The sequence below is a fragment of the Ursus americanus genome, chromosome 31 (assembly GCF_024610735.1).
Source record: "Ursus americanus isolate L20-20 chromosome 31, mUrsAme1.1.p, whole genome shotgun sequence".
NCBI classification, from domain to species: Eukaryota; Metazoa; Chordata; class Mammalia; order Carnivora; family Ursidae; genus Ursus; species Ursus americanus.
The window spans coordinates 25,173,243-25,198,423 of record NC_142157.1 but is presented as its reverse complement, the minus strand read 5'-3'; the positions used below and the strand labels follow the sequence as shown (position 1 = coordinate 25,198,423).

General features: G+C 48.8%; 2 protein-coding genes across 7 annotated transcripts in view; one reads left to right on the top strand and one right to left on the bottom strand.

Moving 5' to 3' along the window:
* The window catches only part of SEPHS1 (selenophosphate synthetase 1), a 29,940-nt gene extending 28,734 nt beyond the window's left edge, over nucleotides 1–1,206 (bottom strand). For 3 of the 4 annotated variants that reach the window (XM_045788393.2, XM_045788390.2, XM_045788405.2), the window contains exon 1: nucleotides 37–577. The gene's annotated coding sequence lies outside the window, so the exon portion shown is untranslated. Of the gene's footprint in view, nucleotides 1–36; nucleotides 578–890 lie in introns of those variants that run through there. The other variant, XM_045788397.2, reaches the window with a different exon arrangement.
* Nucleotides 1–25,181, top strand: part of LOC123786096 (uncharacterized) — a 68,173-nt gene that overhangs the window by 226 nt on the left and 42,766 nt on the right. For all 3 annotated transcript variants that reach the window (XR_015722448.1, XR_015722447.1, XM_087857691.1), the window contains exon 2: nucleotides 8,132–8,268. The gene's annotated coding sequence lies outside the window, so the exon portion shown is untranslated. The remainder of the gene's footprint in view (nucleotides 1–8,131; nucleotides 8,269–25,181) is intronic.

The window sequence follows — 25,181 nt, the reverse complement described above, 5'->3', positions numbered from 1 at the left end:
ATGGGATGGGGAGGTACGCCGCAGCCCCGTACCTACCTCCCTACCCCCAAGCCCCTAAGCCCAGGAAATAAACAAAGGGGTGGACTCCGGGCCCGACGCGCGGAGGCCGGTCGCTCTCCATGCAGCACGCGTCCAGGAGGCAGCCGGAGCGCGGAGGCCGGCACACAGGGACACCTTAAGTCTCGCTGCCGCCTTTAAAGGCAGACCGGGCCTCGGCTCTTTGTGCGGCGCGGCGCGGCGGGCTGGCCGCGGCCGGACGGAGGCAGCGCGGCGCCGCCGGCTGGGCCATGCCCGCCCGCTCTCCCGGCGGCAGCGGCGGGAACCGCAGGGAGGGCGCGAGGCGCGCACCGCCAACCGGCCGCGGCGGGGCGGGCACGAGCGCGGCGGGACCCCGGCCCGCGGGGCCGGCCCGGCCGGGGCGCCCAGGGTCAGGCGGCGCCCGCGGGCCGGAGGGCGCGCGCGTGGGGGCGGGGAGGGCCCCGGAGGCGCCCCGCGCCGCGCCCGGGGACCGGGCTGGGTTCTCCCGCCGCGCTCGCGGGCCGCCGCCGCCGCCGCACAAAAATGTCGGCGGGCGAAAAAATTAACCCCTGCGTCGCCGCCGCCGCCCTCCCCCTCCACTCCTCCCCCGCCCTTTCCTCCCTCCCTCCTTCCCCGGCTCCGCGCGGCGGCGGCGGCGGCGGCGGCGCGGGCGGTGCTTCTTTTTTAAAGCGGCCCCACCAAGCCCTGGCTCTGCCCCTCTCCAGGCAGCGCTGGAGAGCGCCGGCCGTGCACGGCTCCCGGCGGGCCCCGGCGGCCCGGAGGGGGATCTGCACTGCCGCCATGGGCCTGCGGACGAATATTCCCCTTTAAGCCTGGCGTCGCGCCCCCCCCTCCCCAAGCCAGGCGCTTACCGGTTCGCTTTGCGCCCTCCTCCTCCTCCCGAAAACGGGACTCCGGCGCTCCCACAATGCACCGGGCGCGGCCGGGCTCCCTTAAGCGTCGCCTGAATAAAAATGCCGCTCCCGGCGGCGGCGGCGCGGAGGGCGGGAGGGCCCAGGCCGCGCCTGGGCGCCGCGGGGGCTCGGCCTGGCTCGGCTGGCCCCTGCCGGGAACCGGGCCACCGCGCTCCGCCGTGCGCCGCGCGCGAGGGGCCTTTAAGGGCCGGCTACCGCCCTTTAAGAGGCGGTGGGCCGCGGCCGGAGCGGCTCGGTGGCTGCGTGCGGCCCGGGAAGGGGGCGGGGGCGATGTGCAGGCCCGAGCGCGGCAATGATTGGTCTCGGGGGAGGGGTGGGGGGTTGCAAACCCGAGGAGCGGTGGCATCCGTTGCATGATGCAAAAAGGATTGATTTCAAAAGTTGCGAGTTGCATTGGCAGCAGCTTTTGGCGCCCGGGCCACCACCTACTTTTCCTCGACCCGCCGGAAGGGCCGGGAATGTTTTCCAAAACCTGGCCGGGCTCCACCGCGCTACACCCTGCGGGACGCTGTACCTGCTCCCCGAGCGCCGCCGTCGTTTCGTGCTGGGAGACAATGACCGTGGAAACAGTTTGAAAAAGAGTAGGAGCAGAGGAAAAGAAGCCTCTGCCACGAGGGAAGATTTTTTAAAACCTAAACGGCGCATTTGATTTATAATGACTTCTGTCGTCTCTCCTTTCTATTGTTTAGCCTGGCTCGGGAGCTAACGTGAGCCTTAGTGGGTATGCAGACGTCCCGCAAAGTTTCTTGAATGTTCTACGTGCTTGGTAGGGAGTCCGAGCTCAAGGTTCCTCGGTTACATTGTTTGCTCTTCACATGTCCAAGTAAACATGGCAGCCTAATACTGTGTGTGTTTGAATTAACACTGATAGAATAGCTTCTGCATGTGAAAGTGCTTTCTTCAGGTTTCCGACTTTCTAATGCATTGCTGATTAAAATAAAGCAAAACGTCTTCCCAGTACTACGTCTTTTAGGGCTTCCCTCAAAACCCAGGAGTGTGGAGGAATGCCGACCAAACTTTTGGAGGGTGGTTCAGCATTTTCTAAATGGGTTTTGGGGCAGGAATATTTTTGGTCAGGTTTGCAGGCTATGCAGATGCCCTTTTCATTCTCAAAATTTCTGCTTGACGATTCTTGAGGGTTTTAATCTCGGAGAGGATGCAGAAGTGATGTAACCTAGCAGACCGGCTGATGCAGGCTTTTCCGCTCAGTTTTTCTCTCGGTACCTCTACAGTAAGTTAGGAAAGAACAGTAGCCTGGCTTCTCTGATGTGAGTTGGACTTTTTTAAGAATGGCACAACTCTGTGTTGAGCAAAGCTGGATCTGCCTCTGAATCACCTGGGAAGATGCCTGGATACACAATCCCCAGGCAACCCTCCAGACCTCCGGAATCAGAGGAAGAGGATGCAGTATCTTTATTCCTCCTATCCTCTCCCTTTTGAGATTAATTTTGTGAGTTGTTGTGGGGTTTTGGTTTTGTTTGTGAGTTTGTTTTTAGCAAAAAAAGTCACAACTAGAAAAAGATTTTGGAGATTAGGGGCAAGGTGAGTAGGGCCCTATTTGAAGATGATGTGTCATGCTGGGGAGTTTGGTATTTATGCCATAGTCAACAGAGTTTGTCAGATTTGTTTTTTTACACGTTGAGCTTATTAAAAAAAAAAAAAAAAAAGGCTGCACCACACCTGGGAGGATGGCATCCCCCAGAGGGGAAAACGGGGCCACATCTCTAATTAGAAGGTAATTGTAATAGCACGGAGTTGAGGGGATTTGAAATGAAGCAGTGGGACTGTAGACAAAAGAGGGGATTTGGGATGTGGTTGGAGGGAAGAAGCATAAGATGACCCCCAGATTTCTAGTTTCGGGGGACTGGGTGGATAATAATGCTAACTGAAATAGCAGCTATAGGAAGGCAAACAAGTTTAGGGTTGAGTTCAGCTTTGGAAATGTTCAATTTCAGGCACCTGCCAGATATTCTAGGCAGAATGCAATTGGTCAAACTAGGGCTTGACACGAGGGGGGGGGGTAGGCTCTGAGTTTGAGATGCAAATATGGGATCCATCAGCATGTAAATGGGGTTTAAAGCGTTGGAAAGAGGTGGGATTAACCCGGAAGTGGAGTTGAGGATGAAAGGTGAAGGAGACCTTGGACAGAGCCCGCCCACCCCCCCCCAACCCCCCAGGGGGCTTCCAAGTGGAATGGCTGGGTGTGCTGGAGGCTGATTCCTGCAGAGCTTGTGGGCGGCCAACATCCTCAAAACCTGCTCCTTCCTCCCCCAGCACCCCCCACCCCCGGGTATGTAACTCTTAGCAGCTCCACAACAGCTGGAGTCAAATTCTTCTGGGCAGAGGCTTTAGACTCTTCACTAAGCCACGGATGCCTTCATTCATATGGAGTCCATCTCCTTGGGCCCGGATAATCTACTGGATCTTTCCACCCCCCTTCTTTGCCCTAAATGCATGCCTCTCTGTGCTTCCCCCAGTCGGCTTTTCTCCCACCAGCCTTTTTCTGAGTCCTCCCCAGTGGAGCCATCAGAGCCCCATTCCACTGGGAGCCTTCTTCCCTGAGTTTTCAGGTCCTACAGGCTCCAACTAAAAGATGGTTCTCCTGGGTTGCTTTAGCTCGTGGACCCTTGTTAAAAAATACACATTTACCAGCCCTGCCCCCAAAATCGTATCTAGCTGGCATAATGGGTTGAATAGTGAGAGTCTTTGCTTGACTAAACTTTAGTCAGGCTCCTGAAACTTCTAGGCCCATCTACGTGCTTCCTTGTAAAATCCCATTTTAGCAAGATTCCCTCCCCCACCCTCAATAATCTGATCGGGTTCCCTACCCACCACCATCCCCCAGGTGATGTCTGATCACCCTGGCCTGCCTTTAGCAAGAATCCTGTTAGGTAGGTTTAGCCAGAATCCCCCCCACCCCTGTTATTTCCTCTTAGTAATTTTCCACCCACGGGTCCTCACCCTGCTCCTTGACTATAAATTCCCCCTTGCCCATTCTGTATTCGGAGTTGAGCCCAATCTCTCCCCCCACTGCAAAATTCTCTTGCGATGGTCCTGAATAAAGTCTGCCTTACCATGTTCAACATGTTTATAAACTCTTTTTCGTCTTTAATAATTGTGTCCCCCACCAGAGATGTGTTGAAGTCTTACCCCCTGATACCTGTGAACGTGGCCTTATTTGGAAGGGTCTTGCAGGTGTCATCAAGTTAAGATGAGGTCATGGTAGCTTAGTGTGGGCCCTAAATGCAATAACTTATGAGAGCAGGAAGATTTGGGGACAGAGACACGGGGGAAAAGGCCATGTGAAGACTGGGGCAGAAATTGGAGTGAGGCACCTTCAAGCCAAGGAAAGCCAAGGATTGCTTCTGATCCCCAGAACCAAGGAAGACCCTTCACTAGAGCCGTCAGAAAGAGCCTGGCCCTGCCAGCACCTTGACTTCGGACTTCTAGTCTGCAGAACTGTGAGAGAATACCTTTCTTTGTTCTGCATTAAGCCACCTAGTGTTGTGGTATCTGTCACGGCAGCCCCAGGAAACTAATTGAGCTGGTTGGGGGTATATGTTTGGGGGGAAGGAGTACTAAGAATCCATGCTTTAAATGGGCTCCTCTGGTGATGCTGATGTTGGGGGGCGAGGGTACTGCCCTAAGAATTCTGCTTTCTCAGACACTCAGAGGGACAGGAAGCTGCCTGTTCCACCTCCCACATTCTGCAAGCTCCAAAGCAGCCTCAGTGACATGGCTTGCCTCCTGTCCTGACTTTCTCACTTCGGATTTTTGCTATCGAGCATAACCACCATCTATTGCCAGGGTAGTCACTCCCTACATTGCTTGCGTTGTGCCTGTTCAAAAGCGGCCCCTGATTTGTCCTCACGGGGTGGGAGGACTTTCTGGTCATGACTAAGACCTGGTAGGTGATGGACACCTCAAATCTAATGACTTTTACCTTCACTCCACTTCAGCTACCCATTGTTGTGTCTATATGATAAACTGTCTCTTCTCTGGGAATATTAAGCACCAGCATCCTATCTCGGCTCTTGTAGTCCCCTCATTTCTTTACACCCAGCCACCTGCATTTCCCCTGTATGGGGGTCACCGGTCTCTCAAGATGGTCCCTTTTCCTTCCATCCGGCCTGGAGCCTTCAGTATGCTCCTCAGCCTTGTCTCCAGCCTGGAGCCTTCAGTACGCTCCACAGCCTTATCTCCTGCACTGCCCTTTGACCACATCCACCCTCAGACGTCTGGTCTTACATCCCTTCCCTCCACCATCTTCCCTACCACTTTACCAGGCAGAGAAAACTCAAGAGTTTAGAGATTGTGCTATGACAGATATATGCTATCCAGTGCCCACTGGGCTTTCCCAACAGCTCAGAAATCCCTAAGTATGCTCTTCTGAGTCTTCATTATTGTCCCCAAAGTCCGTACCACACTGTACTGTCCTCAGAAGCAGAAGCAGCTCAAGAAGAAAATGGATGCCCTCATAGGAAACCCTTCAGCTTGCTTACCCTGTCCCCACCCCACCCCTCTGACCATCCATGTCTTGGAGGGAGAACCGTCTCTGTCTGTACAAGGCTGAGTTGAAGACTATACACCCCACTGTATAGACTCTTTTATGAACATTGACTCAGAATTCTCCCAACAGCCTCGTGAGCTGGGTACTATGCTGTATTTCGCCTTCATGGTGGAGGAAACTAGGGCTCAGACTGATTGAATAACTTGCCCAAAATCACTGTCTTACTTAAGGTTCCTCTGAGGCAGATCTTGAGATGAGGATTTGGAGCAAGGAAGTTTATTTGGGAGGTGACCTCAGGAAACACAAAGCAAGAAGTGGACAAGATGAGTCAGGGAAGGAAGAAAGTCCAAAAGAATGTAAGTGAGCGGGTCACCGTCGTGGGCTCAGTCCTGTTGGCATCTATCTGGGAAACTGTCTGGAACCCCCTCTGGGAGGTAGAGTAATGCCTCTGACCCCAAAGATGTCTGTGTCCCCATCCCTGGGACGTGTGAATGTGTTATGTTACAAGATAAAGAGGAATTCAGGTTGCAGATGGAACTAAGTTTGGCCTTGAGGAGGTTATCCTGGATTACCTGGGTGGGCACAGTGTGATTACAGGGCCCTTACACATGGAAGAAAGAACCAAAGGAGGGACCCAGAGTCATGGCAGCATGACGAGGATTCAGCCCGGCGCTGTCAGCTGGGATGGAGGAAGGGGCCACAAATCAGGGGAAACAGGAGCCTCTGGCAGCTGGAAAAGGCAAGGAAACAGTCTCTTCTAGCGCCTCCAGAAAGGAATGCCCCCTGCAGATACTCTGATCTTTGCCGGGTAGGGAGGACCCCCCCCAGCTTCTGACCCACAGAGCCGTCCAATCACAAACGTGCCCGTGTTCACAAAGTTGGTGGTGATGTGTCAGGGCAGCGACAGAAACAAATACCCGCGCTTAGGATCACAGCACTGGCAGACGGGGAGGCTGAGACCTTTCTCCAGTGAGTCCCCTGGGCCTCCCTCCCTCTGGCCGGGGCAGGCAGGTGACTGAGGGGGGCATGCTGTCCTTGAAACCACGAGCGAACTCGCAGGTGGGCCGGGCAGCTCTGCCGCAGGGCCCAGCGGTGAGCAGTCAAGCCAGGATTCACAGGGCCGAGTCTGGAGTCCTTGTGCCTGGGCCGGAGGGCCTCCCTGCAACATTCGAGGCCCATTCATTCCTCCTCTTCCTGAAATTCTCGGGGGGTGGGGGCAGTGAGGTTCCTGTTAGCTCTTCCCTCATTCTCCTCCTAGCCTCTGTGGCTACCTCATCTTTTTTTTTTTTTTTTTAGTTTTTTTAATTTATTTAAGTAATCTCTATGCCCAACATGGGCTGAAGCTCACGACCCAGAGATCATGACTCACATGTGCTTCTGGCCGAGCCAGCCTGTCTCATTCTTTTCTGATGCCTCCTCTTTTGCCGTCATTCGCACCCCACGTCGATGTGCTCCAGGGTTGTCCTGACACCCTCTCCTGCACTTCTGTTGCATGTGGCTCCCAAGCCGTGTTGTCAGTACAGCGGCCACCCTTCGTGGGGGTACTGAGCACTTGCATATCCGGAGTGCGCCGTCCTCTCAGTGTAAAAAACCGCACTGGAGTTTGAAGACTTAAAATGAGAAAAAGAATGTCAACTATCTCAACGGTTTTTCTATTGATCCATTTTGAAATAGAATAATTTGGATAGTTTGGGTTATAGAAAATAGATTATTCATTTTGTATGTTGCTTTTTACTTGTTTTGATGTGGCCACTTGACCGCTGGAAAGGGCATGGGGGGCTGACCGCCTGTTTCTGCTGGATGGCACTGCCCTGGAACGTGCCCCAGACACAGGCATTCAAGCACATCCACCAGTGTCCCTCAGTACCTCACAGTCAGCAGATGCAAGGACCGGAGGAATCGTTTCCTTCCAACCCTGACCCCCCCCCCACCCCCGCACCCTGCCACGGACTCCCCCCTTATTCACTATCTTGGTGAATGGACAATTATCCGAGGCGTTGCACATGCTGGGACCCAGCAGCTCTCCCCAGTCCCCCTTTTCCTTTTTTTTTTTTTTATTTTATTTTTATTTTTTTTTTATTTTCCAGTCTTCGCTATCATCCAGCTCTTCCCACCTCCTCAGTACTGTCTGTATCCATCCCCCTCCTCCACTCCTCTCCCCTTCTCTCCCCTCCCTCCCTTCCCCACCTCTCCTCCTGTCCCCACATCCCCTCCCCTCCCCTCTTCCTGTCTTGATTCATTTTCTCATCTCTCACCTTGACAATTGTGAAAGTATGCTAATTTATGGTCTTTTTGTTATAATGTTCACTTGTTTCCATTCAATCCAAAGGGATTAATGCTGCCGGAATGGTATTTATCACAGGCAAACCTAACCATGTTGCCCCCCCCCCAAAACCTTCAGATGGTTTTGCGCTGCCTCTGGCTCTGTTTCTCTAAGTATGGTGCTCATTCATGCTGCGTGAGGATGATTTTAGGTGGTACATGCAAGAACATTTTACTTTTATAGTTCTGTATTTGTTTCAAGACACAGTGGAAAAGATAGAACTAACATATAAAACCTGTGATTTCGGGACATTATTCTTTAGGACAAAAAAATGAGTCAAGAAAATTTTTAATTTTTAAAATTTTTATTTATTTACTTTAAATTTTCTTTCTTTTTTTACTTCAGAGAGAGAGAGAGAGATAGGATCTCCAGCAGACTCCATGCTGAGCACGTTGCCCAACGTGGGGCTTGATATCACAACCCTGAGATCATGACCTGAGCCAAAACCAAGAGTTGGACGCTCAACCGACTGAGCCACCCAGGTGCCCCTTTATTTATTTGTTTGTTTGTTTGTTTGTTTGTTTGTTTGTGTGAGAGAGAGAGAGCAGGGGGAGGAGGGGCAGAGGGAAAGGGAGTCTCAAGTAGACGCTGCTTTGAGCACAGAGCCCAACACGGGGCTCAGTCCCATGACCCTGAGATCATGACCCCAGCCGAATCCAGCTGCCCCACCAAGGCACCTTGAGTCAAGAAAAGTTTAAAGAAACAGTGACCCATATTAGTTAAAGTATTAGCATTGTTTGAGTGAATTTCAGATACATTTCAGACTCCTTACTATGGTTAAAAAACACCAAAACCAAAAACCCTTGGTAATCCAGCTTCCACTTTTCTCCCTAATCTGGTCTCCAGAGGAACTCTCTTCTGAGTCTTCAGCCATACAGCCAGACCAAGGGGTTGCAGGTCTCAGGCTCACCTTTTCTCATTCTCAGCTTAGCGTCTCAGCAAGCGCTGTTCCTCTGCTTGTACCTACCGTGTCCCCCCCGCCCTTTTCTGGCAAATGAACTAAACCTGTAAGATTCTGCCCCGAGAGTCTTCTCTCTCAAGAGTTCTCTGGCAACTCCAGGGGGAGCGACCGTGCCGTCTGCGGTAGGCAGAATCGTGGCCCCCAGAGATGTCCACATCCTATCACTCTTACTGTATATGTTACTGTATGTGGCAAAAATGATTTCGCAGATATAATTTAGTTAAGGATTTTTTTGATGAGGAGATTATGCTGGATTTTCTGGATGGACCAATGCAACCACCAGGAGCAGAGTGATGGGGAGCCACAAGCCAAGGAATGTGGGTGGCTTCTAGAAGCTGCAAAAGGCAAGGAAATGGATTCTTCCCTAGAGCCTCCAGAAGGAACACAGCCCTGCCACCCCATTCTGGTCCTCACCTTGGAACCTATCCTGAGGGTCTGCAGTTGTCCCATATATCTAGTCTCCCTTCTCTCCCCCAAAGCCCTGAGTTCTTGTAGAGACTGTCTTGAGTATCTTTGCCTCCCAGAGCCTAGCACGTTCCCTGGCATTGGTAGGAACGGCAGGAGAGTGTATGCTGAAATTGGTGGGGGGACAAAGAATTTTAAGAAGGTAGGAGGAGCCGACATTATCAAGTGCTAGAGAAAATCGAGGTGAGATCAGAATTGAAAATAGATCATTGGGTTTAAGAGGTCCCTGGTGGCCTTGCCCGGAGATACTTACGTGCAAGGGCCAGGGTGGAAGGCAGGGTGTAGTGTGCTGGGGAGACGACGAGTGTAGACACCTCTTTTAAGAAGCGTGCCATAGGGGGTGCCTGGGTGGCTCAGTCAGTTAAGTATCTGTCTTCCGCTCAGGTCATGATCCCAGGGTGGAGTCCTGCACACCGGCTCCCTGCTCTGTGGGGACCCTGCTTCTCCCTCTCCCTTTGCCCCTCCCCCTGCTCACATGTGCACATGCACACGCACTCTCTCTCTCTCAAATAAATAGATAAAATCTTTTAAAAGAAAACAAAACAAAAACAAAAAACCACAAGTGCTTGCTGTGTGCTGGCCCTCTTCTTGGAGCTCTGCATATATTAATTCATTCGGTCCTCGTCACGAACCTATGAAGTAGTTCCCATCATTATTTCCACTTTACAGAGGAGGAAATCAAGACACAGAGAGGGTAGTAAGTAACTTGCCCAAGGTCACAAAGGCAGAAAGTAGCGGACATGGATTTGAACTCGGGCCCTCTGTCCCCTTGTCCGCAATCATGGATGGAGGCATTCAGTAAGTAGTGGTCAAGTGAATGAGCAATGGCCCTAGCTTCTCGTGCTCCACCATAAATAGCCAGATGAGTTTGCTCTTCTGATTCGCTCTTCTCCTCCTGCCAAGCGGCGCCCTCAGCATTGTCCTCTCACGGATGAGGCTTCAGTGGAAGGTCCAACTGTCTACTGGACCAGGGTTGAGGCCGCAAAGATGCGTGAGATCTTATCGTTTAGCCTCCATGTGGAGGCAGGACCCGCAAACCCTCGGTTCCATTAGCATGACACCTTCCCAGACACCCCCTCTTCCCTCCTCCTACATCGTGGCTGGGGCCAGAAGGAGGATTCACCAGGCCAGCCCTTGCTTCCCAGCAGGTTGCCGGAATATTCCTTCCACGTCACCCCCTGCGGGCTTGGCTTCACGGCCCTAGAATTGTCTGATAGCAGCGCTTAGCAACTTGATAGCTAGTGTCCAAACCCTACTGGAGGCGGTTTCTGCAGGGGAGACAGAAATTCAGATGCAGAACCAGGAGGGCAGAGAACCTAGGAAGGCAAGAAGGGGACTTACCGGGTCAGGCAGGAGAGCGACATGGAATCACTCATTGTGGGTACGCTTGCAGCTAGCGTTGTCCTGGCGAGTGGATGCTGGAAAGGAACAAGTCCCCTAAGACCAATTTTAGGGCGCATCCTGATCTTTGGAAGGGGAGGTCCCCTCTGTTTTCTCCGAGGCCCCTGTTGAGGCTTATTCTTATAATGACATATTCTTCCCTATCAATTCTCCCGAGGACTTAGGTCCTGGATCCCTGTCTGTATAAGAGAAATTGGCTCTGTTTCTTCATGGTCTGAAATTTCCAAGGGATCCAAATCCTAATAAAAATGGAACTAGCTGAAAGAGCAGTGTTTCCTTGCATGACATAAATAGGTGTTCTCCCTACTTCTAAATATCTTTTCTCTCATTCCACCGTTCTTGCCTTAAAAAGTCAGGTTAACAGTGAGTCTTATCTTTGAGGAGCTACTGGTTTGCAGGCACTGTGCTCAGTATGGGGACCCTAAGAACAGGTCAAAATCCCGATCAATGGAAGAATTGCCGTAATATCAAGTGCTAAGTGGAGGTCTCGGAATTTTTTTTGCATTTGGAGGGGAATCTAGGAACCTTCTAAAATTATATGCAAAATTGTGTCTACTTGTGCATTTCTGGGAAGAGCGTTCCTAGCTTTCACCAGCTCCTCAGAGGGGTCTCTGACCCCCAAACTGAGTAATATGGTGGCAAGGGCTATGGCAGAACAGAATTTGAATTTGGAGGAGAAAGTTGAAATATAGGGAGTACATTATTATTCCATTAATTCATTAATGCTACGGTAATTTCAGTCATCATCATTCATTTTCATCAGTGGCCTTTTACAATCTGCAGTAAAAACCATAGGTTTTTTGGCAAGACATAAAGGTCATGAGAAATTAAAGTCATGGCATTGGCACTTCTGTGTCTCGTTTCAGAAACAGCGACTTGATTATTTCTAAATGAAGGACACTTTAAATAGTGTCATTCCCAGTTAAGAAGCCCCCTTCAGGTCTCCGCCAGGGTCTCCTGAGTGACACCCCCCTCCCCACCAAATCGGGGGCTCCCTCTGAGATCTCCTCCCCATGACGCCCTCCCCCGCATTGTGCGTGGCTCTGTGGTTGGGCTCAGGAAGGCTCACAGAACCATCTCGAGCTGACAGATTGGCGTCAGGATGAAGGATTCTGACTCAGTGTACGTACTTACACAAGGGGACGTCTATTTGATGAAGTTGGACAGAAAGACGATCCCCAGTGTGGTCGGTCAGGGGGGTCCTCGCCACTGAAATGCAGTTAACAGTAAGGCAGTTTCTGAAATTCTGGCTCTGCACCTCCCAAAATGTAGCCACATTCCATAAGATCCCACCATGCCGTGGTATTTTCCCCAGCAGATCCTGTTTCTCTCGAGCACAAAGGTGATTAATTTCGTGCCGTGTAGTGAAGATGTCATTGTTTGCACCCAGAGAGTATCTGAGGCTACAAAATTATTAAGTTTTCCCTTTGTCTTTCTCATGCATGAAAGATAATACTGGCAGGGGCTGGTGTATTTTCTTCTATTGCATGTTCCATCCTTCTCCCTTCCTGTCTCCACTGATTACAATGAATCCAGTTTTGCGTCTAATTTCACAAAATGCACAGAACACCCCCCCCCAAATCCTGAGACCCCGATAGCCAGCCCCTCTTCATTATTGACCCAGTTCTTCACTCAAACATTCAATTCTCTTCATTCTCTCTTTTAAGAAAAGCTGCTCTGGGGGCGCCTGGCCGCCTCAGTCTGTGGAGCGTGCAACTCTTGATCTCAGGGTTGTGAGTTTGAGCCCCCTGTTGGGTGTAGGCATTACTTAAGGAGAAAAAAACCCCAAAAAACCCTGCTCCTGCCTACTTATCAGGTGGCCTATCCCAACCATTTCCGTCCCCTCCAGCCTCCTGTCCTGCAGGGATTCTGCAACACAAGAAGAGTCTTGATGACTTGGGTTTGGGCACATCCCTTCCCATGTTTCTGCATCATAGGTAACTGGCTCTCTTCTCTCCTCCGCTCATGGTCATATTGTAATGCATGGTGGTTGTTAGAAGCCAGATTCTCCTGCGTATTTGGTGGGGGCAGGAGGGAAGGGAGAGGTGAGGCAGGAGAGAGAGCTAGGTGGAAAAGGCACATGTGTGTGGGCGCCTGTCTCAGGCTTCCTGTCTCCTAGTCTCAGAATTGGTTCACTTAAAATTGGCCCCAGAGGTAAATCCTGAGTCACTGTTCTCCAAGCAGAGGAGCAAGCTATTCATTCACAGTCTTTGTTCCCAATGCTCAATCCATGGCAGACTTTACCCTTTGCCCCCCACATGCACCATCTTCCTCAATTATCTCCTCTGGCCAGAGGTCGCTTGGGAAAAATACTTACAAATTGAGGTCCTCCTACCTGACCGTGACTGTCCTTACCTGGCACTCTGTGTTGGCGCTTTGCTGGGCATATGCTCAGGAGTGGACGCGGTCTTGGGGCCTCCAGACTTGGAATTAGACAGGATACGAGATGAAGAAGAAGAAACAAATAATGGCGGAGGCAAAAGTTGTCTTTATTTGGACTCCCTTCAGAGCATCCACATCTGGAACACAGGGACCACATCTGGTTTTGGATGTTGTTCAGGTTTGGCCCTCCTCAGCTCGAATTTCTCTGCGCAGAGCCAATCCTCTGTCCTTCGCGGCATTCTGCTCTTCAAAGAGAGAAAGTGGGAATGTTTCCGTTTTGATGCTTGGCAAGTGGATGCAGCACATGGGTGGTTGTCCTGGATGAGCACTGAGAGACTTTTTGGCCTGGAGATTCTGCGATTCATTTGAGGGGGAGGCACACCCCTGATGGTTTGCTGGTGGTGATTTGCTCTGCTCGCTCTGGCTTCCAGTGGATCCTACTTCTCTGAATATTCCTCAAATCCATTCAGTTTCATCCTCCTCCGCTGGTTCTTCATAAATTCACATTTCATTTGCCTGAACGACTTGCTGTGGTCTCTGGCTAGGGACTGGATCTTTGTTACTTTCCAAGATTCACCTTCCTGTGCTGGTCGTGGGAGGTGGGGTTGGTTTGATGAGTCTGGTTGAGATGAGGTCATGAGGGTGGGGCCCTATGATGGGATTAGTGCCCTCTTACTCTCTGCCCTGTAAAGACACTGCAGATGTCTACACTTGACAAGTGACATCTACAAGTGGGAAGGGTGGCTTCACCAGACACGTATCTGCTGGCATCTTGATGTTGGCCTTCCCAGCACTCCCCCCCAAAAGGAGAGAGAATGTTTGCTGTTTCAGTCCCCTATCTGGTATTTTGTGAGAGCCGCCTGAGCTAAGTCTCTAACTGCTTCCATGCTCTTGTCCCAGCCCTCTAACTCATCTCCGAAATTCCATCCTGAGGCACAGCACAGGTAATGCTGCTCCCAGCCTGAAAACCTAGAGCTGCCCCCCCAACCCCCACACCCCGCCTTTGGAGTCAGGCCTGCGTCTTTTCGTCCAAGTAGCCCTGCTTGGCCAGTGGTGGAGGCCTCATCAGCCACACTGTTTACTCCCACTCAGTGTCGAGATGCCGAGACCTCACTCAGCTGATAAAGGAAGCCTGTCTTGTGCAGTGCCGCCCTCTCTGAAATTTCTGGAAACGTCCGAGGTGCTTATATGTCCCCCAAAGCAAGCCCAGTTCTTATGGCTCATCACACAGTGCCAGATGCTCTTGTCCTCACCCTTAAAATGTGGAAGGGGAGTACCAGGAGGCCTGCAGGGTTCACGAGCGTAGAGGCCAGTGTGTCTTCCCTTGCTTGAGCTGTAACCTAAAAAATTAAAAATGTCAAAAATGGTAAGCGGGAGTGGTATAATTGAAACGTATTTATTTAATAAATTAATGCTTTTCACATCTATACACAAAAATCAATGCATTATAGTTGTGCAAATTGCAAGGCAATTATAAGATTTATTGAGGAAAAGTAAATCTTTACACTCAGAGTTTATGTCTTCTGAGCAAGAAGGATTTCTTTCTTTCTTTCATTTTTTAAGATTTTATTTTTAAGTAATCTGCATACTCAGTGTGGGACTCAGACTCACAACTCAGAGATCAAGAGTCGTATGCTCTACCGACTGAGCCAGCCAGGCGCCCCAGGAAGGATTTCTTAAACAAGACAAAAAGCACATATCAGAAAGCAAAATATCAGCTTGGCTGTGTGAATACTTAAAACTTCTGTATAATTAAAAAAAATACTTAAACTAAGTTAAAGAACTATGGGTAGTGGATATATGTAACTTGTAATCAACTAAGGAACACTTTCCAGAATATGTGGAGAACTCATACAAATCAGTGAGGAAATAAAATCCAACAGAAGAGAAATGGTAACGATCTGAATGGGAAATTCACAGAAGAGGACATCTGAGTTGCTAACACATGAGATGTTCAACTACCCCAGTAACCAGCAGAATGCAAATTAAAACAAGATAGGGTTTTTATGGCCACTGGATTGGCAAAAATTAGCAAGACCACATGTGGTCAGGAATGTGGGGGAATTGGGGCTATCTGATGCCGATGGCAGGAACAGAAATTAGTAAAGCCATTTTGGAGAGCCACTGGACGCTCTGTAAAGTTAGAAGTGCATTTATCTTCTGACTTGTTAATTCCTCTAGTAGGTGGGTGAATGCGCAAAGAGACATATACAGGGGTATTTGAAGAGCCAAAAATTGGAAATAATTTAAATTTCCATCCAAAAGAGGGGAGCCTGCTGGCCCAGTCAGTTGAGCCTCCAATTCTTGGTTTCCGCTCAGGTCATGATCTCACGTCGTGAGATCAAGCCCCTCATGGGGTTCCACGCTCAAGGCGGAGTCTGCTTGAATTTCTCTCCTCCCTTTGCCTGTCCCTGCTGCGCTCACATGTGTGCGCTCTCTCTCTCTCTCTCTCTAAAATAAGTGAATAAATCTTTTAAAAATGTTTTCATCAAAAAGGGAGTGGAAAAATAAATGTTGCCTATTGGATCATGGAATACTACATAGCAGTTAAAATGATTGCAGCGATTCTAACTGGATCAACGTGAAGGACTCCTGACGCGATGTTAAGGGAGTTCCTGTTGAATAGTGGGGAGCTGCCTTTCAGGAAGATGAAGTAAAGTCTGGCGATGGGTGGTGGGGCTGGTTGCACCACAGTATGAACGTAGTTAATGCCATTTGAACTGTACGCTTAAACATGGTTTAAATAGTAAATTGTATATATATTTTAAAGATCTTATTTATTTGACAGAGAGAGAGAGAGCACAAGCAGGGGGAGCGGGAGGCAGAGGGAGAGGGAGAAGCAGGCTCTCCGTGGAGCAGGGAGCCCAACGAGGGGTTCGATCCCAGGACCCCGGGATCATGCCCTGAGCCGAAGGCAGACGCTTCACCGACTGAGCCCCCCAGGCGCCCCGTGAACTGTACGTTTTATATATACTTTACCACAGTAAATATATGAACAGGACAAGTGCACCACGAAATGCCTTATGTGATGCATTCATGACACGTATGACACGAACTACTACTACCACATACTTACTGAATATGTATGTATGTCATACATGCAGAAGGGAAGGCTGGGAAGGTGTCACCAGCTCTAAGACACGCTGGCCTCTGGGAGGGAGAGAGGCGGAAAGTCTGAGGGGTGGCCGCACTTGCACTCTATTTGTGACATGTTCTCCCATTAAGCAAATCTAAGAAAAGTCATGAAAATGTTTATGCGGAATGGGGGTTTAAGGCACTCGTCTCTCTGCTGTTGTGTCTGAAGAGCAATCCCTCCCTCCCACGAAGGCATTTAAGATGGGGCTTTATCTCTCATGCTATCTGGCTGTGCAGCCGTTTACTAACAGATCTCATCTCTGTTTTCCTGAAGGGCCTTTTATGTCTCAGGCACTTTGCTGTGCACTGGGCACTTCACTCTGAACGGGCAACGGGTTCCACGCTTACCGTTTTCCTCCTGGAAATGTTCTTGGACAATGGTTTTCAAAGGCTGGTCTCACCTGGGAAGTTACTGGAAATGCACATTTGGGGGCCACCCCCAGACCTGTTAACGCAGGCGCTTCCGGGGTGGGGCCCAGCATTCTGTGCTTTGATGAGCCCTGCCAGTGATTGTGGTGCTGGGGCAAACTTGGGGAACCATTGCTCTTCTGTAACGAAGAGATTGCTGCCTGCTTTCAACAGCCTATCTGAGGCAGGGAGGTGTCCATCCGGAAGTTTCCCAGAAGTGCTACAGTTCCCACGGAAAAGTGGGATAGTGCTACATACCTGGGTATTGGGGGGTCTGTGCTCCACCAACCCACAGACACTCCCCCCCACCCGCTAGCCCCCACCCCCAGCCCCTGTCTGGTCCAAATATCCTTCTATCCTCCTTAGCTTGGCTTTTAAGACCCTCAGGAACCTGACCCCATCTGCCCTTCTCTCCTGAAAGCAACTTAGGCTCCGGAAAAACAGCGGTACTTGTTCATAGAAGATGCTCGCGCTTTCCAGGCTCTGAGGCTTGTATTTTATTTTATTTTATTTGTATTTCTTTTGTCTGGAAGAGTTTCCATATATGACAACTCCATCCCCATCCCCCACCCCATCCCCACAGATGCAGCTTATCATTTCAGATCAGCCTCAAATGCCATTTCCTCCTTCTCTAGCTAGAGGCAATTGCTTCTTTCTTTGTGTTTGCCTAGTAGAGGGTTTTATCAGCCTCTGTAACCTGCCATTTATCTCTTACATTCCATCTGGTATTCCAGTTTATGTATATGTCTTATTAGGTCATAAAACCTTTTATTCAAACATCTTGGTCAAGTTGAAGTCTTTAATAATGCTGAGCATATTTTCAAATTCAAGTGATATAAATAAGTGTATTATTCACAAATACCTAAGACATGGTCTGTCCTCAAATTTCTGGAGGTCTAGAGCGTAACGGAGACATGTATAAACAAGGCGACAGAGCTAAGCACAGGGCAGTGTGGTTCCTGGGAGGACAGACAGACTGAGTCAGCTTGGGAACAGGTGCAGGGGTGGAGGTGGGCAGAGTTTGGGGAGAAGGTGATAGTGTATGCTGTCCATGAGGAGATGCTGAGACCAGGCACAGACCTCCTCCCCTATTTGGGGGATTGGAGGGGGGGCGGGCAGAAAGGTATATGGGCAAAGAAGAGAAGTAAGTTCAGTTTCACAGAAGCCAGGGCAAGAGTATAGAGCTATAAACAGCACCAAAATTTAAGTACAGAGATGCCATAACGAAAGGTCATCATTACTGCAAGACTTACTGTGGGAAGTAAGCAAGGTACATAATCCCCAGCACAAAGATAAGGTCTGTGCCTTGCACAGTTTCCCTGGAAACTGAAGGCATCTTTTAGAATTTAAGTCTTGGTTGCTGTTTGAACTTCTTCATTTGCATGATATAGAATGGTGTTTTTCAGTCTGGGGACTGCAGATATATTTTAAAGAGATTTTTTTCCCCCTTTAGTGTATTACCGAATCACCGAATTACAGTTTTCCTGCCTGTGGGTTTTGTGCAGTGTCTTATTGTGGCCAATAGGAGGCAGCACAACCTAATGTTCTGTGTCAGGATCCTCCTTGCTGGAGTCAGCTCTGGCCGGGGAAGGGGGAACTGCTCACCAGTTTTGTGCTTGTGTTCTCTTCTCTGTATCCTGGAAAAGGTAGGAATTAACTGATAGCCAAACATCTTCAAACATTCAATGATGTGGGGGTGCTGTGCCTTGGCCCTGAAATCTGAAAAGCTCAAAGCTTTTTACAAGTGAGTCTTGCATTTCTGCAAATGGAAACTGGCATGTAATTCACAGTAGATATAAAATGTTCTGGGAAGACGTCTGGTGGACTGGTGTGCAGATGTAGCTGAACTAAAATAAACCCCTCACCAAACTTCCAGCTATAGGTATGAAAGTGGAAAAGCATGAAAGAGAAAAAATATATAAGTAGAATAAGACGTTATGTGAAAAATGGTTGTGTCTCTTACAGACTCATACTGCGTTTTAGTGTTCGGGAGGCTCAGAGTAGCCCTGTCCCATAGAAACAGAATACAAGCCACAGGTGCAATTTTAAATTTTCTAGCAAGCCACATTAAAAAAGTAAAAAGGGAGGCGCCTGGGTGGCTCAGTTAAGTGTCCAGCCCTTGATTTCGGCTCAGGTCATGATCTCACGGTTGTGGGATCGAGCCTTGCATCTGGCTCCATGCTTAGCACCGAGTCAGCTTGAGATTCTCCCTCCCTCTCTGTGCTCCTCCCCCTCTCTCTGCCCCTCCCCCACTACCTCCAGCCCCGCTCAGGAGCCCTCGCGCTCTCGCTCGCTCTCAAAAGAAATAAATAATCTTTAAAAAAGTAAAAATAAAGAAGTAAAGAGGAACAGATGAAATTAATTTTAATAATATATTTTATTGAACTCCGAATACTCAAAATACTATAATTTCAACGTGTCACCGATATTTTAAAAGTTGAAGTCTCTTAGTCTTTGACATGGGTTGTGTATTTTACACCTAGAACACATCTCACTTTGGATTAGGCACGTCCCAGTCTCAAGGGCTCGGTGGCCACACGTGGCCAGTGACTACCATATTGGACAACTCGGGCTCAGAGAACCCGTGCTTAGAGGGAATCCCAAGGAAAACCTGAAACATCACCAAGAAGGTACAGGGAAAAAATAATGGAAAAGAATCAAAGGCACATTTAGGTTAATCTACAGGCCAACATCTGAGAAGAGAGCCTGCCCAGGAGAAGTGTTAAATGACAATGACTTAAATTAAGATGAAAAACTCCTCCTTGTAACTCCATTTCTCCTAATTCCGCAGGCAGAGATCAGGCAGGGTGCTTGCGGTTGAGGCCAGGAGGCAGTATAGACGTGTGTTTGCCGCTTTGGCTTCTAGTTTAATCTTATGTTTAGCTGCTTCTGGGTGTCTACAGGTTGAGGCTATGAGGTATTGGGCGATTTTTTTGTTTTAATCTGCAAATCATGTATAGTAACAGCAACTACTTCCCGAACGCTTTAGCCGCACGTAAGTTTGGCTCCCCATCTCATCCCCATTTGCTGGTTCCCTACCTTTTCACTGTGTCTGCATGCTGACATTCTCTTCACTCCCCCTCCCGACTGCCCCCCTCCCTCTGTCTCATCTTTGGGCCAGTTTCCCCCAGACAGAAAAAGTGATAAACCTGAAGTATTTGGTCCCCTCCTGACCTGCTCTGATACCTCCCCCCAACTCGTGCCTCTAAAAACATCATACGATCCACCAGATTAATCGGGTGGGTCTTTCTCAGTGCTGCATAATTGCACCAGGAACCGCCATCGGAAGTCAGAAGATCTTCTCTAGGGCGCCTGGGTGGCTCAGTCATTAAGCATCTGCCTTTGGCTCGGATCATGATCCCAGGGTCCTGGGATCAAGCCCCACATTGGGCTCCCCGCTCAGCGGGAAGTCTGCTTCTCCCACTCCCCCTGCTTGTGTTCCCTCTCTCGCTGTCTCTGTCAAATAAATAAATAAAATCTTAAAAAAAAAAAAAAGAAGACCTTCTCTAACCCTTTCTGCGAGGGCTCTGGATGTTTTTGTGTAGGAGGAAGATGGCTGTGTAATTAGACACCAAATCTTTGCGTTGAACGTCCAGCCTACCTCGAAACTCATCCAAAGGTGATTTGCTTTTCCCTCTCAAGTACATCGTGTGTTCCACGGTCTGTTAAGAATTTAAGAGCCAAACCCTCCTCTAGGGTTACTGAATGGGTATCTCCTTTTGTTATGAAAGAAGGTGTGTAATTCTTCTGCTCAGGCTCGGACACCCGATCCGAGCCAGCAGATCTCCCGAGGATGCTCCTTAAGCGCTCCCTTCCCGAGTTACTGTCTCCGGCGGGCGGGCAGTGCCACAGAACTAAGCCTGCTATCGGATCGCCCCTCTTGGAAAGCAGCAAACATCTGCCAGGCTCAGAGGAGCCTGTTTAATGTAAACATGTGCCGCTTAACTCCGTCATCTTGTGACTTGTGCGTAGATGCAGGCAACTGAGTTGGGACCACATGCTTTCGATAATTTTTTTGGCAAGTAGGCACTTCCTGAAGCCAGGATTTCTCATTATCCTTTCCCTTCCTTAGCTGTTGAGAAAAATACATACATATTTTGTTGATTGCACTTTTTGAAAGTCACTTGTCTGTTTTTTGGTGTCTGAAACAACTTTTACAGCCAAGAGTGTTGGTCTTGGTTACTTTCCCTCCTGTGGGTGAAGTCACTTTCCTTCTACAGTGGGAGCAGAAAGGTGGGCAGGAAAAAATGACCTGCAGAAAAAGAGGGAGGGTAGGTTAGGGCAAGGTGCCCCCGTGCTCCTGTCTGGGGGCTCCTCTGACTCCCTGCTGTTCCAGCCTTACTCCCTCCTCCCAGTTCAGGTTTGTGGTCAGAAGCTGATAAAGGTCATTTATAACTTAGGTTTTGTTTTGTTTTTTAGATATAATACACGTATCATAAATTCAATTATTTAAAGTGCTTTTTAATTTTTATTTTATTTTAAAAAATATGTATTTTTTAATTTGCTTATTTATTTGAGAGAGAGAGAGAGCCGAGTGCACACGCACAAGTTGGGGGGTGGGGAGAGGGAGAAGCAGGCGCCCCACTGATCAGGAAGCCCGACGTGGGACTTGATCCCAGGACCTTAGGGCTGTGACCTGAGCTGAAGGCAGACACCCAACCTACTGAGCCACCCAGTCGCCCTAAAGTGCTTTTTTAGTATCTTCCAAAATCTTACCACTGTCACCGCTATGTAGTTCCAGAATATTTTCATCACCCCAGAAAGAAACTCTGTACCCATTAGCTGTCACTCTCCTTGCTGCTGTGAACATTTCTTTCTGTACATATGTGGACATATGTTTTCGCTTCTCTTGGTTATATACTTCGGGGTGGAATTTCTGGGTCATGTGTTGAACTTTTTGAGGAACTGTTCTCCAAAGAAAGGGACTGCTCCGTTTTACATTTCCGCCAACAACGCGGGAGAGCTCCAGGTTCTCCACATCCTCACAGGCACTGGTGATGGTCTGTCTCGGGGTTATAGGCGTCCTCATGGGTGGGAAGTAGTATCTCCTGGTCGTCGCTTGCGTTTCCGTAGTAACGGATGATGTTGAAGGTCTTTTTGTGTGTTTATTTCATTGCATATCTTCTTGGGAGAAATGTCTCTTCAAATCTGTTGCTCATTTCTCAGCTGGGTTGTTCGCCTTCTCACTGTTGAGTTGTTAAGAGTTATTTGTGTGTTCTGGATACTAGACGCTCATCGGATATCAGATTTGCAGATACTCTTTCCCATTCCATGAATTATCTTTTCCCTTTCCTGACGGCATCCTTTGAAGCACAAACGTTTTTAATTTGGAGGAAGCCTGAATTATCTGTATTTTATTTGCCTGTGTTTAGGATATTTTTAAGCTATGTCACCTCCTTCAGTGTATTGATGTTTTAGACCTTAGCTTTAATTATAGAATGACGGTCTGTTCCTTCAGTCAAAATAATGTAAGCGTTAGGATCAAGTTGGCAAAGATTTTGAGGGGCAGGGGGAACACCCAAACTATCTGCATGTTGGAAAACACTAGGTAAGGGGCGCCTGGGTGGCTCAGTCAGTTAAGTGTCTGCCTTCGGCTCAGGTCATGATCCCAGGGTCCTGGGATTGAGCCCCGCATCGGGCTCCCCCCTCAGCAGAGTCTGCTTCTCCATCTCCCTCTGCCTGCTGCTCCCCCTGCTTGTGCTCTCTCTCTCTGTCAAGTAAATAAATAAAATCTTAGAAAAAAAAAGAAAAGAAAAATAAAACACTAGGTCACAGGCCAGTGGTGCGATAGGCACCTTAGTACAGGGAACACTTGAACAACATGGGGGTGCCCCCCTCACTGTCCAAAATCTGCCTATCACTTTTGACTCACTCAGAACTTAACTACTAACAGCCTCCTGTTGATCGGAAGCCGTACCGATATTATAAACAGTCGATCAACACGTATTTTGTATCTCGTATGTATTATAGACTGTATTCTTACAATAAAGTAAGCTAGAGAGAAGATGATATTAAGAAAATCACAAGGCAGAGAAAATTTATAGTACTGCACTGCATTTATTTATTTATTTATTTATTTATTTTTAAAGATTTTATTTATTTATTTGAGAGTGAGAGAGCGCGTGCACGTGCACAAGGAGGGGAGGAGCAGAGGGTGAAGCCGACTCCTCGCAGAGCAAGGAGCCTGACTGGGAGCTCCATCCCAGGAGCCAAAGACAAACACTTAACAGACTGAGCCTTCCAGGTACCCCAAATGTGTGTTTACTCTTAATAGTCTCCTGATTATTTTAAACACACACACAATGCTTTTAAGTCGTATGGTAACAGTTTCAAAATTTAAGCCACTTGGACCTATTAAGGGACTAACACAAAAATTACAGATCCAAATCAGAACAGGTGGTTACCAGGGGACCAATGTGGTGGGTCTGTGCCGGGGAGACAGGGCTGGTTAAGCTAACCGTAATCTCAAGTGAACAGGGTTGCAGCATCAGGCGTTTTGCAGGCACTCGGGAAGCAGTTACTGAAGCCATGACCTCCAGGACTGAAACAATTATTCCCTTGGTTAAAATAGTGGAAAGGGACCAGCCCTGAAATGGGGAAGCTAGGGTTCTAAGTTCGATTGTATAACCCTGGCTGGCATATCTGCTCTCCAGCCCTCCACCCCCTCATCAATAGGGCATGTGGGTATGGGTGTAGACCCGTAACATTGGACATGTGGATTACTGGCCCAATGTGATCCATGGAACCTGGAGATTGGCTCTTGCTCCCTATCTCTGGGTCTGTCTCTCTGTGTCTCTCTCTCTATTTTTTTTTTAAGATTTTATTCATAAGTAATCTGTACACCCACTGTGGGGCTCACACTTACCACCGAGATCAAGAGTCGCGGGCTCCACCAACTGAACCAGCCAGGTGCCCCTCTCTCTGTGTATTTTGATCCAAGTAAAGTTCATGTAACGTAAAGCTAACCATTTTAAAGTAAACAATTCAGTCGCATGCAGTATATTCTCAGTGTTGCACAAACACTTCGTCTGTGTAACTCCAAAACATTTCAGCACCTCAAAAAGAAGCTCCACACCCATTAAGCAGTCACTCCCCATCCCCCGCACCAGCTCCTGGCAACCACCCATCTGCTGGCCCTCTCTGTAGAGTCCCCTCTTCTGAACATTTCCTATAAATGGAGTCATACGGGATATGACCTTTTGTATCTGACTTCTTTTCACTTGGCGTAATGTTCCAAGGTTTGTCCATGTGGTAGGGTGTTTCAGTTCTTCGTTCCTTTTCATGGCTGAATAGTATTCTGTTGAGTTACCCTGCTAATATTTTGTAAGCAAAATTAATTACTTACTCTGCACTAGACCAACGGTCTCTACCAGCCCTTCGCCATGTCATGTAACCACAGCTGCTGGGCTGCCCTAACAAGATTGGACCTATTGGTCACTGTAGTCAAAGCCGACTCTAATTAATCAGATAATGTAAGCCATTCCAATTTAATTCCACTCAAGGAGGATCATGACATCTGGGCACTATCAGGGATTATTGGCAGAAGAAAATAGATAAATATGATTAAAGCCTCTGAATGGATTAGATTTCTGTTTGAAGCCTGTCTTGCACCACTGTTGTGAACGGTCAACCTACCTACTGTTCTCACCAGTAACTACACCCCACAGCCTGCAGTCACGATGGGGAAAAAACACTCCACCCTAGGGCTATTCCGACTCTAAATATATGTGATCCCATGGGTCCGTAGCTTACTTCTGCCCAGAAGTGCTCAAATTTCTGCATCTAGAGACATCTGGGGGAAACCTCCAGTGTATGACAAGTTAGCTGAAACGTCATCAGGACGTTAGGGCAGTGAGGATGGGGTTTAGATTTGGAGGGACGCTTGAGAGCTCACACAGGAGGTGGTCACAAAAGCTAGCTTGGGGTTGAACCCCCGGACACGGGCAACTGGAGAGCCAAGGGTATGGGTTCTAGACGCCGGCTGCAAGAGTTGAGTTACCTTTGGGTTTCTTCTTTGGCTTCTTTGCTTTTCTTTCTTTTTCTTTTTAAAAGATTTTATTTATTTGAGAGAGAGAGAGAGCACGAGTGGTGTGCAGGGGCAGAGGGAGAGGGAGAAGCAGTCTCCCCGCTAAGTAGGGAGCCGCTAAACTGGCTGAGCCACCCAGGCGCCCCTCTTCTTCAGTGTCTTTGGTTCTTTCTTGGGGATAGCGGGAGAAACCAAGGGCCCCTCACTAAGAAGAGAAGGAGCAGAGCAGATTTCTTAAAGCAGTGGCAGCCGCGTGCATGAAGTGGGTAGGGAAGAGAGTTGCGATTAAGAACTGCACAAGGGGGTCGGACTGAGTCCTTGGGAGGTGAGAGCAGAGAAGGAAAAGGATGAACCTCTCAAAGCCACAGGTTACTCAACTGAAAAACGCAAATGATAATTGAAAAGTGCTTCCCACTCGTAAGTGAAATCAAAGGCTATTTGTCTTCCTTTGGCTTATTTCATGTAGCATAATACCCTGTAGGTCCATCCATGTTGTTGCAAATGGCGAGATTTTATTCTTTTTATGGCTGAGTGAGACTTCATTGTATATATATATATAGACCACATCTTCTTTATCCGTTCATCTCTTCATGGACGCTTGGGTTGCTTCCATACCT